This window comes from Symphalangus syndactylus, chromosome 5 (genome assembly GCF_028878055.3).
Source record: "Symphalangus syndactylus isolate Jambi chromosome 5, NHGRI_mSymSyn1-v2.1_pri, whole genome shotgun sequence".
Classification (NCBI taxonomy): domain Eukaryota; kingdom Metazoa; phylum Chordata; class Mammalia; order Primates; family Hylobatidae; genus Symphalangus; species Symphalangus syndactylus.
Window position 1 is genome coordinate 13886387 of NC_072427.2, and position 23359 is coordinate 13909745.

General features: G+C 47.0%; 1 long non-coding RNA gene across 3 annotated transcripts in view; it reads left to right on the forward strand.

Annotated features, from left to right (window-relative positions):
• The window catches only part of LOC129482040 (uncharacterized), a 37584-nt gene that overhangs the window by 10865 nt on the left and 3360 nt on the right, over window positions 1-23359 (forward strand). For 2 of the 3 annotated variants that reach the window (XR_010121000.1, XR_010121001.1), the window contains one exon: window positions 159-23359. This is a non-coding gene — a long non-coding RNA (uncharacterized lncRNA). The remainder of the gene's footprint in view (window positions 1-158) is intronic. The other variant, XR_010121002.1, reaches the window with a different exon arrangement.

A 23359-nucleotide genomic window follows, 5' to 3' on the forward strand; every position in this document is an offset into this window, starting at 1 on the left:
TTTTGGAGATTTTTGTGTTTTTATCTTGTATCTGACCCCTTCCCTAACTTTTTATTAATACTAAGAATTTTACAGTCAGTACTTTTATATTATCTTGGTGCATAATCATACTATAGTCTGTAAGTAACAAACATTTTGTTTCCTTCTTTCTATTGTAGAGTTTGAAAAGTCGTCAGCGTGTAGTCCTGTTACCTTAATTGTTTCTGAGTTATGGGTTGAATTTATTTTGAAATTTCAAAAAACTATAAAGGATAGCATGTTATTTTCGTGTTAATCAAAATGAAGAATGGGTTTAAAAAGCTTGAACAATGTCATCTTGGGAGTGTCAAATGAATAGGATGGCCTGTATGTCAGGAGCATGCCCACACTTTTCTTGACAGAGTGAGTTTATTGTCCCTGATGAATCCCAGGAGTACTGGTCCATGATGCTGTTATTCCCTGGTGCTTTAACATGCAGTACAGCTGGAGTCGGCCTGAACTTTAGGAAATGAGGTCATAAGTCGAAAGGACATGGAATTGAGAAAGCACACAGGAGCAGCCAGGGCCAACATTTTCCCCGAAACAAGCCAATCAACAAAAAGCACTGCCAAACAAGCCCCTTTGAAACTTTCAAAGTCCTCATCCTAGCACCTTCCTAGCGCTCTAGGAGACATCTTTCAGCTGTTGATTTTTTTTTTTTTAATTATTGTACTTTAAGTTCTAGGGTACATGTGCACAAAGTGCAGGTTCGTTACACATGTATCCATGTGCCATGTTGGTGTGCTAAAACCATTAACTCGTCATTTAGCATTAGGTGTATCTCTTAATGCTATCCCTTCCCCGTCCCCCCACCCCACAACAGTCCCCGGAGTGTGTGATGTTCCCCTTCCTGTGTCCATGTGTTCTTATTGTTCAATTCCCACTTATGAGTGAGAACATGCGGTGTTTGGTTTTTTGTCCTTGCAATAGTTTACTGAGAATGATGATTTCCAGTTTCATCCATGTCCCTACAAAGGACACGAACTCATCATTTTTTAATGGCTGCATAGTATTCCATGGTGTATATGTGCCACATTTTCTTAATCCAGTCTATCGTTGTTGGACATTTGAGTTGGTTCCAAGTCTTTGCTATTATGAATAGTGCTGCAATAAACATACGTGTGCATGTGTCTTTATAGCAGCATGATTTATAGTCCTTTGGGTATATACCCAGTAATGGGATGGCTGGGTCAAATGGTATTTCTAGTTCTAGATCCCTGAGGAATCGCCACACTGACTTCCACAATGGTTGAACTAGCTTACAGTCCCACCAACAGTGTAAAAGTGTTCCTATTTCTCCACATCCTCTCCAGCACCTGTTGTTTCCTGACTTTTTAATGATGTCCATTCTAACTGGTGTGAGATGGTATCTCATTGTGGTTTTGATTTGCATTTCTCTGATGGCCGGTGATGATGAGCATTTTTTCTGTGTTTTTTGGCTGCATAAATGTCTTCAGCTGTTGATTTATGAACCCTGAGAGGCATGTGGAGGAATTAATGGAGGTAAATGTCTAACTTAAAAAATCTTCAGTAGGCATTTTTAGACAATCCCCTTTTAAAGAAAAGTGTGGATGCTCTGTGCGTGTATTGACTGCACCTATAGGGGTATAGCTGGAGAACACCTAGTGAGCATCTTCAGGAGCCAAGTCACACAGGGGCTTAGCTCTCAGTCCATTGCGACAGTTGCCATGATGCCTTCTGACCATTAAACACTTTGAACTCTTTTCTTTCATCCTCTATTATTTGCTTTAGACCCATAACAGACTCATTAGTTAAAAATAAGAAGCAAGGGTAATCCTGATGATGAATTACAAGTTAATGCAGAGCACAGACATGAAAATAATTCTATGGGTTTGCTGCAGCATAATCCTTGCCAGATCTCCAAGTTCCATTCATCTAATGAAAAGCCTTAGTTTGAAGAACATTTTGGAGAACTCTTACATCAAGAGGTCTCCAGTACCTCAAAAACCAGTGTTCAACAGGAAAATGCACACGCATTTCAGGGAGGTGGGAATAAAAGCCTTCCTTTGCGCAGTGTGTTACATGTGGAAATGTGGAACGCACACGATCATTCTTACTGTTAAAAAACCCCACAAAGATTATAAAAATACGTCAGTTTCTTTTTGGTGGAAAAACTCACACAATTAAAAATATTATACTATGAAAGCAGCTTTGATCTATTCTTCAGTCATTTCTGTGACGTGTGGTTAAATTTTAATCTGTTTAAATTTTTTATTTGATTCTTCCAAACCAAACACAATATCTCATTTTAAAACATATCTGCTGACAGTGGTTTTTCTTCTAGCCTGAATCATGCCGAAAACAGGTGTAACCAGATGTCCTCTTAGCCTACAAACACATTTCAGAAAATCATTATAAGATGCTCAACTTTGAGCAAAGTAGTTTCCTGTATCCTTCAAAGAAAGACATGTTTTCAAAATGTCACCCCAGTAAATAAAAGTGTTGACATGCTGTGTAGGGCTATTAGTTATGGGGCCAGAATTCAAAATAGCTGATTGGAAGTAGGGCCAGTTGTCTATCAAAGTATATCTAATTTATGGCAACCAAATCATGTTATCTGCATAGAACAGAACTCAGCTCTCCCTACTTCTCTGTGATGGGGGATCTATACTGTATCTGGCTCATCTAAAAGTGGTTCCAAATCACTAACGAATATGAATGGGTGTTAGACTATGCTCCTATTCACCCCCACTGGAAAATCTTATCTGATAAAAGACAGTTTTGATGTCCTTTGCTTTGATGTTAAAAGTATGGGCTTCCTGAATACATCAATACAGGGATCTGAACTGATCTTAGCACATTTCAAAGCATTTCTTGTCAATGGGAGTCAAAACTCAATGCAAGCTACAGCCTCATGTTATTCCTAAAATATTTATCTTTGGGGTAGTAAATAGTAAGCCAATTGTCCTTAGACCACTGCACTTAAATCCTTGATTCTTGTTTACAACATTAGCTCAAGACAGCTATAATTGGATGTAATCAAGAAAGAAATGGCCTCAAAAGTTAAAAAAATTTAGAATTACAAAAGCATGAAAATAGCTGCTTACTATAAAAATGTTAAATATGAGACTCTACATAATAAAAAGTGAAAGCTGTAATTTACCTGCTCCCCATCTCTCCTTCTCCCCAGTGCAACTCTCCTCCCTGGGTCTGCAGGACAAACTCTGGTCCTCTAGCAAGGATTTATTTTATCTGAAGTTTATTTATGGCAAAGAGATTTTTATAATTAATACTGTGATAAGACATGGTACTCTTTGACCAGGAATATTTTTTGGGGTGTGGGGTTGGGGGTTAGGACTCGAGTTCTTATGAAACAGTCACAAGGAGTTTAATTAGAAGGCACAATCACTTGCTAGGTAGCAAGAGAAAAAATCCTGCCCCTCAGTGTTTCCTGGAGATTGCTGTTGAGAGTCTGTGACAAATCAACACACGGCCACTATGGCTTGGTGTACTTACTTTCTTAATCATCCAAATCAAGTATTGCAAACAGCTAAAAAAAGAGTGAGAAATGGAGCCAAATGTGATATAATCTATGATCTTGGCCCCAGAGTAGAAATGAGGTTGGTTTTTTCAGATTTATACCATGTACCACATTGAACGTTATCAATACTGTGCATTAATACAAGGGTTGAGAGTTTTTGTTTCCATTAAGAATCTGTTTGCAGGAGAACAGCCCGTGGGAAAGTATTGTCCTTTTCAACTACAAATATGGAGGGCCCCGTTGCCTATGTTAAAAAAAAAAATCTTAGAATTTTGGCTTAGGCAATAAACTCTTTAATGGAACATACAGAGTAAATAAAAGATTGCTAAAGGAAGACCACAGGCCCCAAGCAGACAGAATGGACCAAACATACAGAAGGAATGTAAATATAGCTGACTTCAGTTTTATTTTATTTTATTTATTTATTTATTTTTTTTGAGACCAAGTCTGGCTCTGTCACCCAGGCTGGAGTGCAGTGGTGTGATCTCGGCTCACTGCAGGCTCCGCCTCCCGGGTTCGTGCCATTCTCCTGCCTCAGCCTCTGGAGTAGCTGCGGCACTACAGGCACCCGCTACCGCGCCTGGCTAATTTTTTTGTATTTTTAGTAGAGACGGTGTTTCACCCTGTTAGCCAGGATGGTTTCGATCTCCTGACCTCGTGATCCGCCCACCTCGGCCTCCCAAAGTGCTGGGATTACAGGCGTGAGCCACCGCGCCCGGCCTATTTTATTTTTAAATTGAGAGAAGCTAATTTCTTCCCTTGAAAAACCCACTTGAGCGTACCTCTTAGTTATGCAGAAACAGAGTAAGCACTCGGTATCTTTTACGTATTTAAAGTGTTCCAGAACCTTCTGGGACTTGCCCTGAATCTCCTGAATGCAAAGCTAATTATATGAGGAGGTGGGTCTACTTACATAGGAGCTAGTGTCTTCTGGGAAAGACTCCAGCCCCTAGGTCCTGGTGTCCAATGGTCCAAAGTCTTTTGGAATGGATAAGAGTGGACCAGATTAAGGCACAAAATAACAGCTTGAGAAAAGACTGGCGACCCAGGCTTACTGTACAAAGAAGGGGTAAGTTGGAGGAAAGGGTGGAATTCTAGTACAAAATGTGGTAGAGGTGGACTCAACCCTCTAACCCAGTGACAGGCATACTGGATGTGCTTTGGAAATAGTAACTGTGTGTGTGTGTGCTCAAGGGAGCACCATGTATTGAGTTTAATGCCATGGAAGTCAAAATACCATCTTTCTTTGAAGCCTGCAGCCTGCACAGGGCCATGCAAAATCGTCACTGCTGGATGAGCGGGAGTACAGGGACTGCACAGCATCGTGTGTGTTCAACAGCGACACCATGTGGCAGCGAGACAGAAGCTGTTGGAATGCAGACCTCTTTCCCTGTGACATTTGAAAGCATCAACACGGTCTTCGCACGGGAGTCCAATCAGCCAGAGAAGGGCAAAGCAAATCGGGCCTTGTATTAAATTCCTGGAAGTCAAACTTCCTGGTCCAGTGAGGAACTTCTCAAGGGCCCTTGCTGGAGAAAGCGTGTTCAGCAAGAACGAAGGACAGCCTCCAGATGGATGAGCTTAGTGCATCCTGAGCGGTGAGCTGACCGGGGCCCAGGTAAGCTGCACAACAGATTCTGCTGGGGGATATCAGGGCAAATGCCCACGTAGATCCACCCCAGGGAGCATTGCCTTCTTGTTCTAAATTAACCTTAGATTAGGTAGGAATAATTCTAGTTGTACAGTCAGAGGGGTGTACAAGCTGTAGATTGGACACCATTTTGGGCCTCAACTCTCTGGAGGGATTTCTGAGCACCCTCCTACTTAGAGAGGAAGGCCTGGGAAGAAGACCCAAGCCAGCTTAGTAAAGGGCCAGGGGCAGGTAAAATGTGAGTAAAGTTTTTAGAATTAGGGTCTAAGTCAGCTAGACCTTTTCAAAAATAAGCCATAGAAATGTAGGACAGAGAAGGGCCAAAAATGGAATAAAAATCTACGGACCCAAGCTTTCTGCATTTGCAAGGTTGTTGGATGTTCTTGTCATGTGGTTGCTGCATTTCCCATTAGCCTGGAGGCCACGGAAGCAGCCTTGGGACACAGGAAGCCCCAGTTACCATCCCAACCCTAAAGGCTGCTTTTAGATGGAGTAAACCTGAGCGTTACTTGCAGGAGAGCCCCATTATCTCACGTTTTGGAAGGCAGCTGGGAAGAAAGCATGATTCACCAACCAGCACAGCTGTTGAGGAATCACATTCAGCTGGAAAAGAGAGAACTAGAATTTTCTGGAGCCCCTTTCTCTAGTTTCTTCTAGAGATCTGGAATATCTCAGATCACCATGGGCATTTTCCTCCCAGCACTTATCATAATACCGCTTTGGGTGATTACTTGATTAATGTCTGTCTCATCCCTCCAGACTATTCGTTTCCTGAGGACAGGGATCCTGTCTGTTTGCTCGTCACTTTATGCTCACTAACGCACAAGAGATTGAAGTGTGTGTCAACGTGTGTAAGATATCGGGGAAAGAACCACCTGTCAGCCTTTTAGGTTGCAAGGTTGGGAGGGATATGGCATCAAAGGTTGGGACCAGGCAGGAAGAGGGGCTGGTTCACCTCACAGTGGAAGGACAGAGATCCTGACCACAGCAGCTGGTGAGGTGGTGTCTGGGAGCTGTGAGAGGCCATTATATTTCAGGTCATTGGGCTGCTCAGGGTGGCACATGCTCAAAGTTCAAAGCCCATCTGTGGGAAGAACTCCCACACTGGTCCTCCAGCTGACACATATCATGTTCATTTTAGACTCCAGTGTTTCTATGCCTTCTTTATCAAGATGACTGGGGCAGGTGGATAGAAAGGAAGAAAGGTGAGGGTCTCCCAGGCTACAGGAAGGTTAGGGTGAGTGGGATGAGCAGTTGCCATGGCTTAAAAATGTCACCCAAAAAGTTGGGTTGGTATTCTGTTGGGAGGGAAGCTGGCTGCAGAGGAGGAGGGCGAAGAAAAAAGGAGAAGTGAACACTCTCTTAGGAGAGTCTGGAGTGCACGCTGGCCCCAGTGGGTGGCCATTTCTGCCACTGTCTCTCAGGTCTCCCCCCAGTTTCCACAGTGAAGAGAGCCCTGTCATCTCTACCCCCAGGAAAGGGCTGCTCAGATAAGGTGGCCCCTTTCATCTGGAGCTGGGATCCCACGTGCCCATCAGGAAATGGACTGGGGTGGCTAATGCCCTGAACTCAGTTCCAGGAAGGAAGAATAAGTGTACATCAGCCAAATTTTTAAAAGTTTCATAAAATCAAAAGATTCCATTCACCTCCAAACCAAAAAGTGAAGCAAACAAGCAAACAAAAACCCTCAAACAATAGCAACAACAAAAACAGAGAAAGCTCCAAAGCATAAAATAAAAGCAAACGGGGTGTAGACACTATCAAGTTGAACAAGGAGGAACATCGTAACCTTCCTCGCCCCACGGTGGATTTAAAATCCTTCATCCCATGCTACTGTGGGAGAGCGCGGGGGCTTGGGTCTGGCCCCAGTTCTTCAGTAAAGGCTACCTAATTTAGAGCCTGTTCCTTCTACAGAGCCGTGAGTGTCTAGGGGTGGGTGTGTTCACGTTGCATCCACTGGGCTGGTACGAGGTACCCACCAGATGCATTCAGTTGAAGTTTAGGGAATGAAAAGTGCTCTCAGAGTGGGAGGCCTTCTAGGGCCACCGCTTAGCCTCTATTCTGGCAAGCGTGACCACAATTTTGATGCATTCATCAGGACATGGAGCTGGGCTTCTTTGTGTGGCCTCCTCCTTGCCTTCTTGACATTTAGGAGGCAGGACAAATTGAGTTGGGGTGAAGAAGGAACAGCAAGACAGGGCCCTGGAAAATGTGGGATCGCTAGTGCTGGAGGGTCATGTACAGCCCACTGGAGTCCAAAGACCTCATTTTCGATCTGAGACGACTGTGGCCAGGGCAGGGGGTGGGGTGAAGGGGATGTGAACTTTCTTAGTTTTTTTTTTTTTTTTTGCCCTGCCTTTATGAGGCTAGGTCTAGTGAGCATTCACAGCCGGTGTAGCCTGGGGTGGTGATCCCTGAGACTAGTCAGGCTCAGCCTAAGGTGACTTCTGTGGCTAGGGCTGCTTGCCCTGCCTGCCAGCCCCCGACGGAGCAAAGGAAGATTTTTAACCCTGAAGCCCTTTAGGCATGAAGGACTTGAGACCCAGTATCAACAGAGGGCAGCTTATCTTTGGAGGCCTGAGGGTTGCCTTAAGGCCAAAGTACAGCAGGAAAGACACAAGAGGACTTACTACAGAATACTTTACCCTCCAATGAACATGTGCTGGGCTGCAGGGAGAGCCCCCCGAGGTTGGGCTGGACTTCCCCTCTCAGATCATCGCTTGGAGCAGCCCCTACCTGCTTCCACCCTTGCTGACTGCCACAAAGCCTGCTCTCCCACATAGGTGGTACCGGGGTCCAGAATGCTAGGAGAGAAGTCCCAAGTGCCCACCGCAAACGCTATTCCAGAGGCAGAGGCAGAGGGCTTTGAGATGGCCTGGCATCAAACACAAAACAGGAAAGAAACGCAAGGACCTCCTTCTGCCATTCAGTGTGATTAGAAATGACACCTCAGAGGAAAACTTGATCACCAAGAGTGGTTCCTTGATCTCTAAGCAAAAGAAGACTTGGTTTTGTGTGTTGAGAGAAAGAAGAATAGGCAGAGGATCAGACCATGGGGAAATAGGATTGGCCTCATTCCAGAGCATAACACACTTTTTTGCAGAGGTCCCTGTTGCTCTCAGCAACCTACTGATCAAGGAGGACAGCTTGAAGCACAAGGAAGTGAAGCTGCGGGGCTTCCTGCTGATACTTACAGAAAGAAAGAGAAATGGCCCTGCTGTTTCCCAAGGACAAGTCAGTTCAGCGCCCAGTGGGGCTCCAGGCAGCACCCCTCCCCTGTGCCCCGTGAGCTACCGGACCCTGCTGCGTCGGGCATGGATCCACCTCTGCCTAAGCCACTAGGCATGTGGGGCGGTTGCTTGCAAATCTGTCGACTGAGAGAAATAGTAGTAGTTGGCAGTGCAGAACGATGCCCAAGCTCCAGAGGCAAGTTCTGTGATGCCCGAAGAGAGGAGGAAGAGTTGAGAGGAGGAAAAAACAAGTAAAGAAGCAGATTTATCCCTTGGGTGGGATTTCTGTGCTAGTCCATCAAGGATGAAGCATTTTCCTATAACGCCATGGCCCAGGGCCCCAGCAAAGGATTTCTTTTGACTGTGCTCTCAAATAATGTCTGACCCTCACTGTGTCATGGGGCCCAGTTCTCCCAAACCAGAAACTTGAATGTCACCTTTGACCCCAGCACACTCAACACATCCTTCCCCCAGCCTCTGCAGGAGGTTGTGCACCCACACATGCACTCTCACGTCATGGCCTTCAGATCAGCCAGCTGTGGGCGGCCAGGCACCGGGGCATCTGCACACAGATTCCTGACTGGCCTCCCCGTTTCCAGGCTCCAGCCTTCTCGTCCTTTCCATTCTCCCCTCACTGAGGAGTGCCTGGGGCTCCCCAGCTCACAGAACCTCCCACAGCTTCCTGTTGCCCACAAGTCCTAACTCTGTGACCTGATGTGGAGGACCAGACCCTCCGAGGCCTCTGCTCCCTCCTGCTCTGTACCCCACTTTCTTCTGCACACCTTCCAATTCCGTACCTAAAAACTGCCTCAATTGTTTCAAAACACTTCGAGTGCACCCCCACCTCCTTTGACCTGCTAGGTAAGGTGCTCCCCCATTGAGAATCAGATTTCATTCAGATTCCAACTTAGCTTCCCCTCCACAATTGGGGGTCCCTCCCCCGGACTGAGGCTGAAGATGCTCCTACATACCAGGACTTCTATACAGAGCTTACACACGGGTTACTTTCCTCTTGCTGCCTTGTATGCATGCCTAGATATGTGCGTTTTTCCAAAGACACTGTAAATTCCTTGAGGGCATGGATTGTGTTTTGGGGTCCCCTGAAGCCTCAGCTTTGCACAAAGGGCCTGAAGATGGGGTGCTTGCTGCCGGCTTGTGGGTTTAAGATTCTCCTATGACCCCTGGGAATTAGAACTTTCAACTGGAGGGCCGCATACTCAACACAATGTCAAGTTTGGATGGAAAGAAACCCGGGCTGAGATGAAGTGAGTGGGGAGAAACGGAGAGAGGAAAGAAGACAGGTGAGAAGTGGCGCCTCGCATTCTTGAAGGAGAAGGGAAGCTCTTTGTACTCATCCACAGGGAATGGCAACCCAGCCCCGGCCGCAGAGCGGCCTGAGTGGGAATCACGATCGCTGTGCAGAGTGTTGGTGGCACCAAGCCAGGCTTCGAGGACAAGTCCAGGGGCCAGATGACCTAGCTGCAGGTCAGTGAGGAAGGAGGCAGGGCTGGAAATCATGTCCCAACACAACAAATATCATCCGTTTAAGCTGAGTGAATGCCTAAAGCCAAAACAGACCAACTTTCTATCAGCCAGAGAAGAGTGGAGCAAAGAATGTGTGTGCGGGTGTGCACCTGCCTTCACGTCCTCGTATTCTCTCCTATTCTGCTCACCCAGGGGGTGGCGAGGATGTGCGGAGGGCCAGAGGACAGCAAATATCTTTGGTCAAACTAAAAGACTCTCTCCTCAAGTGATTCCCAGGATCTCACCCTCCTCAAATGCCCTCTCAGGTGTCCCCAGACCCCAGCCATTTGGAGGTGTGGGTGACAACCCACCTTCCACTTGAGTCTCAGGGCCAGGGATGGTCCCTGCTAGGTAAAGGTTTTCTGAGTGGAGAAAAGAAGGAAAGGAGAAAAGAGTGGGATCTGAAAGACGACGGGGCCCTCTGCCTGGCAGGGGAAAGGTGGGCAAAGGCTGGTGCCCAGGTCTGTGCAGGTTGCGGTGGCTGGCTGGCACTGTCCCCAGGGGCAGCGCCAGCTCCACACAGGAGCAGCACTCAACCTTCCCTTTCTCTCTCGTGGGCCATCTTCTCCATGCCCATTCTCTTCTCAGCTCAGCTGACCTTCACTCCTTAATCTTGTAAACGACTAGAAGAGAGAGTAAGTGGATGGAAGAGTACTAGGCACACATACAGAGAGGACAGCTGTGAAAAGGGATGTGGGCTCAGCCCTGTGCATGCCAAGCCTGATCTCCCCCAGGCTTTTCCGGGAGCAAAACCTCCCTACACAGCTGAGCAGCTAGCCTGCTGGAAGTCATGGTAGGTGGAGAGGAGCCTCTTGGATCAGTTCAAATTTGGAACTTTCCTTAGTATCCCTGGAGAATAAACTGTTTCTGGAGTGTAAGGCCAAAGAAAACACCCCCTATTTCATACAGCAGAGTTTCATCCCGTGGGTTGCACACCGTTAGTGGGTTGTGAAATCAACTTAGTGGTTTACTGCCAGCGTTGTAAAACAATAGATTAGAAACAAAAATCTCAGGGTATCACAAAAAGGGTAAGTATTTTTTTCCCAGTATATATACATCTATCCATACCTATGCCTATACCTATATTATATCTAAATATCTCTGTGGGGAGGCAATGCAAAGTTTGTTAAATGTATTTCTTACTGTGATTTTGTGGTCAAGAAAGTTCAACTAACGTTAGCCTGGACAAACTCGTTGCTGATAGACTCATCTGGCCCTGGAGGAGCCAGAAGGAGCAAGCCCATGTGGAGAAAAGTCAGAACTGAGGCTCTGGCCCATTTTGGCCTCATGGACCTGACAGCCCTTTTGGGCCCCTCCTGGAATTAGGTGAGCACCTCACTGGGCGTTGGGTGGGAAGGGCTGTTGTGGGAAACCTTCTTTAGAGGCCCCTACGCGTATTCTGGTTGTCTAAATGCCATGGCTCTTCACTGCTCTGGGTCCTCACGTTAGCTTCTGAATCGTGCAGATTGCTAAAAGAGAGCCCTGCCGAACTTGGGAAAACTGGATAGCGCTAAGGTAGAATGAGAAAACAGCAATTGGTCAGCAGATGTCAGCGGTCTTCTGGGGCGTGGTGCTGTTTGAGGTCGGGGCTGAGTACTTGCCCTTGCTAAAGCATGAAATCCAAGAGCCGCTGGAAGACTGAGAGGGGCCGGGCTTGGGGACCCTCTTCCTGGAAGATCATTAAGGAAAGCACAGGGGTCTGGGGAGAGGCAGGCCCTGCTGGATGCCTCAAAGCAGTCACCTCTGATAGCTGCAAGTTCTTTTCCTGTTCGAGAAAAAGAGTGCAAGGCTTTTTATCATTCATCGCCGGGATGCTCCACAAATCACCGAGGATTTGAGAATAGCATCCAGAATGCTGAGAGAGGAGAAAGAATATGAATGTGTGTGCACACACACAGGATGCTCCCGTGTGCCGCTGGGTGGCGGGGCACTGACTACCAGGGTGCACTGCTGAGGCCATTCCTGGGTTGAGCTGGTAGAGGTGCTACAAGGGAGATGTCATTTTTTTTTTTTTTAACTAAGAAATTACAGAGTATCTAGCACACTGCCTGGAACATACTACGTGCTTAATTTAGGGGGGTGATTTTCCTAAAGATTTCAGAATGATTTGTGCTTGTTAATCACTGTGGAATCCAGGAAGAGTGCTGTTCAAAGGTGTCTGTTCCTGTGGTGTGGGCAGCATGCAGAAATAACTGAAATTAGGATTCTCCTGTTAAAGGAAAGCTCCAGCTTTTAAAGCCCTCATTATTCTTTGCTTCTTTCAAAATTCCTTTTATCACCACTCCCGACCTCAGGTGATCTGCCCGACTCGGCCTCCCAAAGTGCTGGGATTACAGGCGTGGGCCACTGCGCCCAGCCCGATCATTCAATTTTCATAGTGTGGACTTGAGTCAGATTATTCTTCATGGACAAAGATTTCTGAGAAGGCTGGTTAGTATATAGCTGGAGAAATAAGACAACTCAGAAACCCCATTGGCTCTTTTAAACAAATTTTACTCTATTAAAATTGGAGACAAACATGTCTGTCATCTCTCACTTTGGTAGTAGGGAGTAAGGGCTGCCGTACTCAACCAGGATACCTAATACACAGTTCTTGGTTCTCAAATTTTGCACTGATGTGCCCCTAGGACACTGCAGCAAGCTCACAGAACTGCCAAAGAATCTTTAAAAATTTTCAAAGTGGCAACAGTGGCATCTGTCAGATACCATGTGTTGAGTTGTTTGGACCTAACTATGTATTAACAGAACTACTAGTTATTTCTTTTAGCTTAGGGGCACTGCAAAGCGTTACTGAGATCCCAAAGGATCCTGAATGGGGAATGTTTGGCAGGCTCTCTGGGGCTCAGTGCACCATCACCAGGTTCACAATTGGATGGCCACGCAGAAGCACACCTGTGCACAGACATCTCTTCTGCACACCCACACCTTGGTCTTATCTTTGGCCAGCTCCTTTGGACTTGGCAGTTGCTGATTTGCTTCTTTACAAAATGTGTGAGTTTGTCATGAATTTGGTCCTGATTCACAGTGTCCACCGTTCAGCACCAGAGGCAGCCATAACTCCTGCCTTTGGGGTAGGAGAGAGGTGGTTAGCTCAAAGGCTGTGAGATTTCAACACTGGGCAAGCCTCCAAACTGACACCCAGGCTGGCAGAATTTGCCTCTAGAGCCATTGGGTAGTGGGTGGTCTCATCTCCTTCCTGACTTTGTCCCCTTCTTCCTGGAAGGCCTCCAGCCCAGATCTCTGTTTACCCTTTCCCTCCCATCAGCTTTCCCCTGCAGGCTCTCATAGGGCTGATGCCACCTCTGCACCCCTCCCAGGTCTGTGTGCTCGGCTGCCTGTGGGCTTCGCGGCTCCACCGTTGCTCTCAACTGCCATCGGAATTTCCTCTCCTGAAGATTCTCAGCAGTTGGTGCCCAGGTTCTGCAGCCAGGTGGACTATGAGGCTCCAAGGCTGTCGGGATTCAGACCTTGCTGTGGGGACCTGGCAGCTAGTATACCAGAAACGCACAGTGAATATGTGATGAATCAACCTAATAGCTTAATTCCCAGCGAGAGTTTCAGGGCAGCCACAGCTGCGTGTGAGACCCCTAGTCACTGCTTCTCATTTTCCAGGGGCTCTCTCTGCTTTAGCTGAAGAAAAACCTGATGGGGGAGCCCAGGCAGGCCCAGCAGAGGGGGTCTGTGGCTGGGGGACATCGGCCCTTCCGTGGACCTACTCTTTCCTGCTGCTCTCTTCATTCTTTGGTAGTGCTCTCATGTCCTTCCAGGCAGGTGGCTGAGTGCATGCAGCCTACACATATGGGGCAGGGCTGGGGGGCAGATTTAGGTGCTGGATTTACTCAATGTTTTTATCTTTGCATGGCAACAGGGAGAGGAGACTAATATCTCCAAGGCTGAGGCGCACACCTCACCCTCTCACTCTTGGGGGCCAGGCCTCTGGCAGCCTCTGGCTCTACCTCCCAGAGCTGCTGGGCCCTGCTGTCCTGATGCCTTGCAGTGGGAGGTGGGAGGGACAGGGAGGGGAGCTGGAGGAAAGACTGCCCCACCTATGACATCCCCAGGCTCCCCAGTGTTGCTGCCTCTCCTGTATCAGCTCTTGAGACCATTTTAGAGGTGGAAAGAAACTGCTTTTTAGCACACAGAAAAATACCCTGGCCAGGTGGGATCTCGCTGGAGATAAGCCTATGGTTTAAGGCCTTTTAAGAATGGAGGTTCAGGACTCAGGGCCCTTCTGGCGCTCTGCTCGCCAACCCCCCATGTTAGGTTTGGGCAGGCTTGGAGGGGGTCTCCTGCCCGAAGACCTCCAGCCCCACTCTCCTGGTAGACCAAGGCCTTGCAGATCAACTCTGTGTCCCTGGGAAGAGAAGTAGAGCCTGGCCTGGGCTCCTTGCTGCGTTTGGCTGAGCCACAGGCAGAGGGACACATGGGAACAGCCCTGGGCACTGGGGTGTCCGGGACCCCAGCTACTACAGGGGCAAAGGAACATCCGTGAACAGCTCCCACTGGGCCCGCCATGCTTTCAGACACAAGAAATAGCTCCACTGCCTGGGCCAACGTTCTGCTGGTTCCTCCTTTGATGGTAGCAGTCAGGTCTTGTGCTAAGAGCTGGGCCTACAGGGATTTATTATCCAGAATGGCTGCTCTAGAGGGGGTGATAGTTGATTTGGAGAAAAAGCACACATGCATTAGTCACCTCAGTGTAACAGGGCTCTGTTCTGGCAGTGACGGGATCACAGAGGAGGGCTCCCCATCCAGGGCCTGTGTCCTTGAGAAGGTTTTGGAGCAGGGAGAGCCTGAGCTGAATCCTGATAAGAAAGCACTTAAGTCATGCCAGGAGTGGCATGTGGGGGAATCCAGGGGTGGGGTGGGTATGGGGACCTCAGCATGGGGAAGGCACTGACGTGTGACATAGCAAGGGTGAGGTTGCTGGGGGAACTGAGTATTGAGGAAACAAGTGGATGGTAGGATTGCAGAAGGAATGAGGGGCAAGGGGTGACAGGCTTGTTAGGCCTGGATTTTATTCTGTGAACTCTTCGGGGAAGAAGGACAGCCAGAGGGCCAGATGGGCATTTTGGATGGAGCTTGCTGGCTGCAGTGTGCAGGGGACAGACAGACCTAAGTGAAGTCAAGAGTTGGGGCACAAGAGGAGGCCACTGCAATGAATGAGGCAGGAGATGAAAAGCCCCAGTGAGGGTGGGAGAAGGGCAGGAGGGCTAGTGGGGAGGAGGGAAGGGGTTGCAGGTTCTGGGTGGGCTTGGGTAGATGCCACCCATTAAAAAAGGAACAGAGTTGGGAGGTGGGGGTGTTGATGACATTCGGTCTCTGTGGCCTCAAGGGAGACAGAAGTGGAGGTGTCTGTTGCTCCTGACCAGGCTGGGCGGTTGGATATCAACATTCACAGGCTTCCTAAACCAGAGTCCATGAGATAGCGCCGGAAGTGTGAGGGGAACAGTAGGCAAGGACATATTCTTGAGGATAGATTATAAGGGGCAGGTGGAGAAGACAGACGGGGCAGAGGAGGCCGGGGCTGGAGGCCTGGGGAGTGTGATGCTGCTGAAGAAGAGGGCTGTCCCTCACAGACTTTGGGGGTCTTCACCCACTCTCTCTTCTCCCACCAGTCGATGAACGGGTTGCTGAGGGGAGTGAGCAGTCTTAAGGGCTGATGTTTTTCCCTCAGGTGCCTAACACTATGTTTGACATACACTTGGTGCTAAATTAATGTTAGTGAAATCCACTGAACACAAATGTGGCACAGAGGCCAGTGAGAGGAGGACTGGAAACACTGGTGGATTTGGCAATGGTCAGGGGGATGGTGAGCCATTTGGTAGACGAGTTTGGGGGACAGAAGCTAGACTTCAGCAGGCTGAGGAGGCAGTTTTTTGGGTGGAGTCGGGGGGGGATGATGAGGAAGTGGAAGACAGTGAGTGTCTCAGTTCCTCATAAGAGTTTGTCTGAGACAGGAAGGAGAGAAAGTGCCAAGCTCACATTTTGCGACTAGAGCATTTTCTAAGAATTTAAAAGAACGTTTGTTGCTCCTCTTTCTCCTCGAAACACGGCATGTTCCTTGTAGCAAAGTTAGAAAAATACATATAAGAAGAAAAAAAACTTCTGTAATTCCGTCCATTAGAAACATATCCTGTTCAATCTCATAGTAATTTCCTTCTGGACTTCTTCTGGCTTTGTGTTTTAGTAGAAATGGTATCACTCAGTGCATTATTTTGCAGCATATCTGTTTCACTTAATAGTTCATGAATACCTTTCTCTTGTCGATGCTACTCTTCTTCCAAAACATCCTTTAAACTTTTATTGACCTCTCTATCTCATATCTGGGATTCAAATGCTTCGAAAACCAACAGGTGCAAAAGTGCGTTCAGGGGAAGGTTGCCCCTTTTATTTTCTGCCTTGGAGCTCACTCTTTTTTGCTCCCTGGAGGCAACTGACACTCCTTTACAAGCAGCAAATTTAGTAGTTAGATCATATTCCATTGCATAAATGTTCCGATATGTATTTATTTTTTAATTTTTATTTTTTTGAGACAGGGTCTCCTTCTCCAATATTTATTAAAATAGCTTTCTGTCTTGAATATTTGGATGTTACTGTTTTATTTTGCTATTATACGTAAGGTTATGATGAATGTCCTTCTGGCTAAATCTTTGCATACAGACTTCATTTTGTTAGAATACATTTTTAGAAGCAGAATTTCTGGGTCAGAAGGCAGGACAAATTAAAATCCAATATCAGATTTTTACCTCCAAAACAAGCTGTATCGATTGACATCCCCTAGCAATGCACGAGAATGTTTGTATCCCCACCTAGGCCCTCCACCTGTGTTACTAAAATTCACTTCCTCAAACTGTGGAAGTGAAAGGTGCGTGTGGGTGAAAGGTGCGTATGAGGGCCTCTAATCCTCATTGTGAACTGCACTTTTAAAGGGTGCAAGTAGCATCTTGGGGAAAAATAGGAGACTAGGTGATGGCTCCAGGGAGGTCAGCTCTGAGTCCCCAGGGTGGGCTGACCTGTGAGAAGAGCAGAGGAGACTATCTAGCATGGCTTGAGGTGGCTGCCTTGCAGTGGGTGCAAAGCCCAGGGACAGGATTCTTCATTTTTTCAGAAACTCCCAGGTTGAAGGGGGAGGGCCCCAGGCCATGAGAAGCAAGAAGGCCATGAACGATTCAGAACCTGAGGTCGAGGGACCACTGGCATGCAGGCAGGATTTTTGTTTTTCCCCCTCAAAGAGACTATGGTGATCTTTTTCTGACAACTTACTGGTGCACTAAAAGGGGTTCCTGGAACAGGGTTGGGGGTGCTGGTGGTGAATGCTCTTGGGTGATCAAAATGTGCCTCGCTCTTGAAGAGTTTGCCCCGTGCACAGGCTTGGGGTAGGAGCCTGTGTCCTTGTGTCCTCTGATACTGGGCTGTGCTGCTTGGGGAAGGGACAATAAAGACTGCTTTCATGCACCCAGCTGAGAGTGGGGCAAGGGACACCAAGGGTTCCCTTATTCATAAACCCCAGATTTTAGAAAGTTTGCACTGAAGGGTGAACCTGGACATTGAGAAGAGTAGGATATTCCCTCAACATTCACCTACGCTTTAGGTTTCTCTAAACAATTCTTGCTTTTAAGAGTTGGAACCAACCCAAATGTCCAACAACGATAGACTGGATTAAGAAAATGTGGCACATATACACCATGGAATACTATGCAGCCATAAAAAATGATGAGTTCATGTCCTTTGTAGGGACATGGATGAAACTGGAAAACATCATTCTCAGTAAACTATCGCAAGGACAAAAAACCAAACACCGCATGTTCTCACTCATAGGTGGGAATTGAACAATGAGAACTCATGGACACAGGAAGGGGAACATCACACTCCGGGGACTGTTGTGGGGTTGGGGGAGGGGGGAGGGACAGCATTAGGAGATATACCTAATGCTAAATGACGAGTTAATGGGTGCAGGAAATCAACATGGCACATGGTTACATATGTAACAAACCTGCACATTGTGCACATGTACCCTAAAACCTATAGTATAATTAAAAAAAAAAAAAAATTCTTGTTTTTACCACATGAGCCTCAAGGGCCAACTCCTTCTGTTTGGGGTTTCTGCACTACTCTAGGCAGGGTAAGTCTCTAGACGACTTAGTTTCTTAAAAACTGTAGGACAAAAAGGAGAAATAAACAAGATAATTTGACTTCCAATACATAGTCACATGTCTTTGGGTTAGAGTTGCAAGATGTCTCCCTGGATTTCTGACTCTCAAGTTTGGGAATCCAAATTTCGGCCCTACCCCTCAGAGGCACCTACAAGGAACATAAGCTTCCTTGACGTTCACCTTAGAGAGCTGGCACCAGAGTGAAATGGGCAGCTCCAGTCCACTCTCTGTGAATTTGGAGCCATACCTTGCTCTTACAGTTTGCTTGTCTCCCAGCTATTCTTTCCTGTTGATTATGCTTTTCAAATACGGTTTTATCCAAGGCATAGTTTTGGGCCCAGGTGACGTTTCCCCATCCTGCACTCCAGATGGATTCTTCATTAGCCTCTGCATTCATTCCCTAGGGCTGCTGTGAAAGATGACCACAAACTAGGTGGCTTAGAACAACAAAAATTTATTCTCTCCCGGTTCTGGAGGCCGTAAGTTTGAAACCAAGGTGCCAGCAGGGTTGGTTCCTTCTGGAGCCTATGAAGGAGGCTTCCAGTGGCTGCCAGCAATCCCGGCTGCTCCTTGGCTTTTAGACACGTGGCTCCAATATCTGCTTCCATCATCACATAGCCTTCTTTTCTTCTTTGCATGTCTTCTCTTCTTAGGAAGACACCAGCCACTGGATTCAGAGTGTACCCCCATCCAGTATGACCGCATCTGAAGTGGGAACATTAGCAAAGACTCCATTTCCAAATAAGGTTACATTCTGAGGTGCTGGGTGGACATGAATTATTTCGGGGCAACCATTCAGCCCATTGCGGTCTCTCTGCCTTCAGACTCCTTCTACCTGTCCATGCCACGGACCCTGCTGGAGTCATTTTTCTCAGCCCTCATGCAGTGGAAGTGCCCCACCCCTGCTTTCAAGCCCTTCAAAGACTCCCCACTGCCAACAGAATAAAGTCTTATCTCTTTAGCTCAACTTATGAAGACTCACCATAGTCTGGCCCCTATGATCTTTTCTACATTCCATTTCTCCATTTCTCCTACACACTCCCTACCATCCCTGGGAAAGGTCTTCTATGTTGTTGAACATGCTGTGAATGCTCTTTTCTCCTGCCTCCTTCTGTCTGTTGCTGAGATGCTCTTTTTCTCGAACACCCGTGTCTTATATCTTTCCTTGTTCATGAGGTCTTTTCTAGCCAGCCCATGTCAAAGGGCTCACCTATCTCTACAGACCAACCCTAGCCCAGGACCAATCCTGTCCTCTACTGGTGACATTTCCATTTTCCATTTCCATTTTACCCAGGGGCAAGCCCGTGTGCTATACTTCTTTGGGTCCTTGGTTTTGACAATGGTGTTCGGAACAGGTGGCTTCATGGTCAATGATTTTGTATGCTGCTGCTGGTGTGAGCATGCTGAATTGCTCCATGCCTGCAGCTCCCTCTAAAGCCGATGGAGAGCCCTGTGCTGAGATGAAATGGGGGGAAAGGAGAAATTTATTGCCACTTTGAGAGTCAAAGGCAGTGGCCTTTCCAAGGAAGAGTGAACTAGCAGAATCACTGCAGGAGAAGCAAATTCTGGAGGCTGGATGCCAAGAGGTGCTGTAGGAAAAGTTTAAAGATATATGTGGGGGAAACCACTGCTCCCATGCTCCTTGGGAGACAATTGGCAAACAACATAGTTGGCAAAGGATAGGGACTGGGAGGGAAGTAAAAGAGGAGACAGAGTGCAATGAACAGAATAGATGCCAATGGCCTTATCAGCTTTAACAGATGATCTGAAAACTTTAAAGTAACAAGGAAGTTTTTATTCCCATAATTGTTAGTAGTGTCTTTTGCTAGCTCCTCCGATGTGACAGTGATTGACCATTGGCAGCTGGGTCTTCAAACTCTATCTTAAAATGTTGCCTCTCTATGGGGACACATGAGGAACTTAGTTCTATTTGGAAGTAGGTGTCTTCTAAGCTTTCTTGTGTCGTGTACTCTGTATTCTTTTTTTTTTGACTATGTCTCAGCTGCATCAAAGCCCCATTAACATTGCCTTTCGGGATCAAAAAGTAGTCCATCCGAGAGGAAAGAGTAGAGTTTTAGAGAACTGGGGTGAGAATTCTGGGCAGATGGCCAAGGTGTGGGCTCCAGGCTGAGCTCACTGACACATGACATTGTGTGTTTCAGGTACTGGGACAAGTTTCCAATGTCAAAATCTTTGAAGCCACCAGGGCCTTTTTTGTTTTGTTTTTTGGCTGGATCTTGGCAGTACTCCTTCATATAGTAGTAGGTTCAGAAACTCAGGCTAAGGAAAGCATCCAGAAAAGATTGTCTGCCTCTGCAACAGTTTGTGGATAGCTTGTAATTGTAGTTCTGATCTTGTCAATCTGTCTTATAAATGTGTGGTCTCACCTGGCTAGATACAGAAAATACCTATCTTCTTATAGAAGCAGGCAATCCTCAACCCCATTAAAAAATTATGGTTTCTTGCACATTCCATCTAATACGAATGCCAGTTTGCCTCCTGATATGTTGCCAGTCTGGCCATTTCAGCAGTCACTGTTCAGCACTAGAGGAGGAATTCAGTTAAAGTTCCTTTGTCAGTAAGTCTTCCACACAACATATTTGTTTCCAGGTCCTAATGGCAATTCCTCAGGATCTGGAAAAAAAAAAAAAAAAAGGATCAACTCTCACGTTTGAGTTTGTCCCATTCATCTACATAAAGACTATCCATCAGTTTGAAGTGTCTTTTTGAGAATCAGAAAGGGGAGAGGATATAGGGGGCAAAGGATGTATTCTTTGAGATCCTGCTCTTAAGTAGTGATTCTTCTCTAGCACTCCTTATTTCTAGAATTTTCCAGCCATCTCTAACAAAAGCAAAGTACAAAGAGCATTTAATACAAAACAAAACGTGAAGTGATCTTTTGATGGTTCAGTGTCATGGCTGTGACTTGGAATTTTTCACTACATTAAAAAAAAAAAAAAGCCACATACCCAGGTAGTCTCTGCATCAAGTCTGATACCATTGCTCCGATGTTACGAGGCTGAAGCGGTTGTGGCTGATTGATGTCACTCTTCTAGGCATTTCCTATTTCTAGAGAGAGAGACCGGGTTAATCCAACTCCAGTCTAACTTCGAAGGCATCAAGCATTCTAGGCAGTGTCTCCCGTGTTTCTTTTTCCAAGTGAATTCCTGGAGAGAAACAATGACGTCCATGTGTCTTTGCATCCCCAGGGACCAGCTCAGTAACGGGCACATAAGAACACACTGAAAAAAATTGTTTTGTTTTTGAATGACAGCGATTTAAAAGTAGTAAGGTCCTCGTAAATATAGGACATCGTACTCGTGTTTCTCTTCTGAGCGTGCAAATACTTGCAATGAGGTTGCACCGCAGACTCAATAGCCATTGTGGCACCTGGGCCTCTGTGACTTGGAGGCAGAGGAGATGGAATGCCGGCAAGAAGAGGGAGATTGTGGTGTGGATGTGAGGGATGAGGGTGCATTAATTTCCTATGGCTGCTGTTACAAATTTACCGCAAGATAAATGAGTTAAAACAGTACAGATTTATTATCTCACAGTTCTGGAAGACAGAAGTTCAAACTACTGGCCAAGTTCAAAGTGTTGGCAAGGCTGTGCTGCTCAGGAGGCTCTAGAGGAGATCCTTTTTCTTGCCTTTTCCTGTTTCTAGGGGCCACCTGCATCCTTCGGCTCATGGTCTCTTCCTCCATCTTAAAAGCCAACTTCTTCAAATCCGTTTCTAATTCTGACACTACTTCTCTTGCCTCCTTCTCTCACTTATAGGGGTCCCTGTGATGACAGTGAGCTCACTCTGATAATTGAGGCTAATCTCCCCATCTTAGGGTGAGCCTATTAGCAACCTAAATTCCACTGGCAACTTTAATACCCCCCTTGCCATGCACCGTGACATATTCACAGGTTCTGGGGAGGAGGGCATGAGCATCTTTGTCGGGGCATTGTTCTGTCCATCACAGAGAAGCACTCAGAGATGCTGGACTCCAGTGTCCTCATTCTACACTTGAGGAAGCTTGGGCTCAGAGGCTTTATGTTAATTCCAACAGTTTTCGCAACAGGAGGAGGAGAATGTCTGTCTAGGAGACCTAATCAAGACTCAGCAGGATGCTGGTGGCTTCCTCTCCTTCCTTCCTTCCAGTTCTTCTTTTGCTTCCTTCCAGTTCTTCCTTCTACATATGGGGCCCGTCACATTCCCACTGACTCAGATGCTGAGGGGCCAGACTGAAGGGACAGTGGTCATTGCATCAAGTCAGAGAACAGATCTGACCCATCTAGTTCCTCCTTCTACATCTGTGCCTCATCCCATTTCCACTGACTTAGATGCCGAGGGGCCAGACTGAAGGGACAGTGGCCATTGCATCAAGTCAGAGAACGGATCTGACCCATCTAGTAGAAGCTTATTGTTTTGGCAGAAGCACAAGCTCTTAGAGTTGCAGCTGCAGGATATGACCTATTGGGGACATTGAGCTCAGTGACCATGGGCCCTGAGAGTCTGAAATCCTGGAATTTCTCCCAAAACAAAGTCCATGTAGGGAAGTCAAAGTGTGAGTCTTACCCGGCTGGTTTATAACTGACTGACATTTGCTGCCTGGGCAGCTGCCGTGGGTGCCTGGAAACCCTACTGGACTAGCACTGGCCCTGGCAAAAAACAAGTGTTTCAGCTGCCCAGTGTCCTCTTGAGTGGATGCTGGTGATTCTGGTATGGAGCCCAGGTGTAAGGCAGCAGGTGGTCCAGAAGGCACCAGAAGAGGTCTCCTGTCAAGGTCAGGGCCAGAGAGGAAGGCACAGGGAACCTTCTGCATGAGACTTTCACTTGCAAAGAGCAGCCCATGATGAGGAGGGAGGATGCCTGGGGGCATTGAGTCTCATCCATAAGGACACCTTTTCCAAGTTACTTCATTTTGTATAGCTGCCCAGTCCCTCACCCTCACCACTGTACCAAGAGCTGGCAGCTGACAACAATACATCTTCTGACCAAGATCCCTTCTGGGACCAAGGACAAAAGGACCTAAGACCTTCTTGCCTGGAAAGTGAATTCCTCAGAACTCTGCGATGATGCCAGTCTTGGAGGAAGACGAGGTGTTGAGAGATAGCTGGGATCCCTGAGGAAGGCAGCCCCAGTCTCCGGTGGAGAATTACAAGGGACCCAAGCAGATGGTTGGTGGAAACGTCACCTCAGTATAGTACTATAGAGTTTCCTTTCACCCCCAACGGCTGATGGTTTCCAGGGGCGAAGAGTGAAAATTGAAGCAAGGTGTCTACTGTCCAG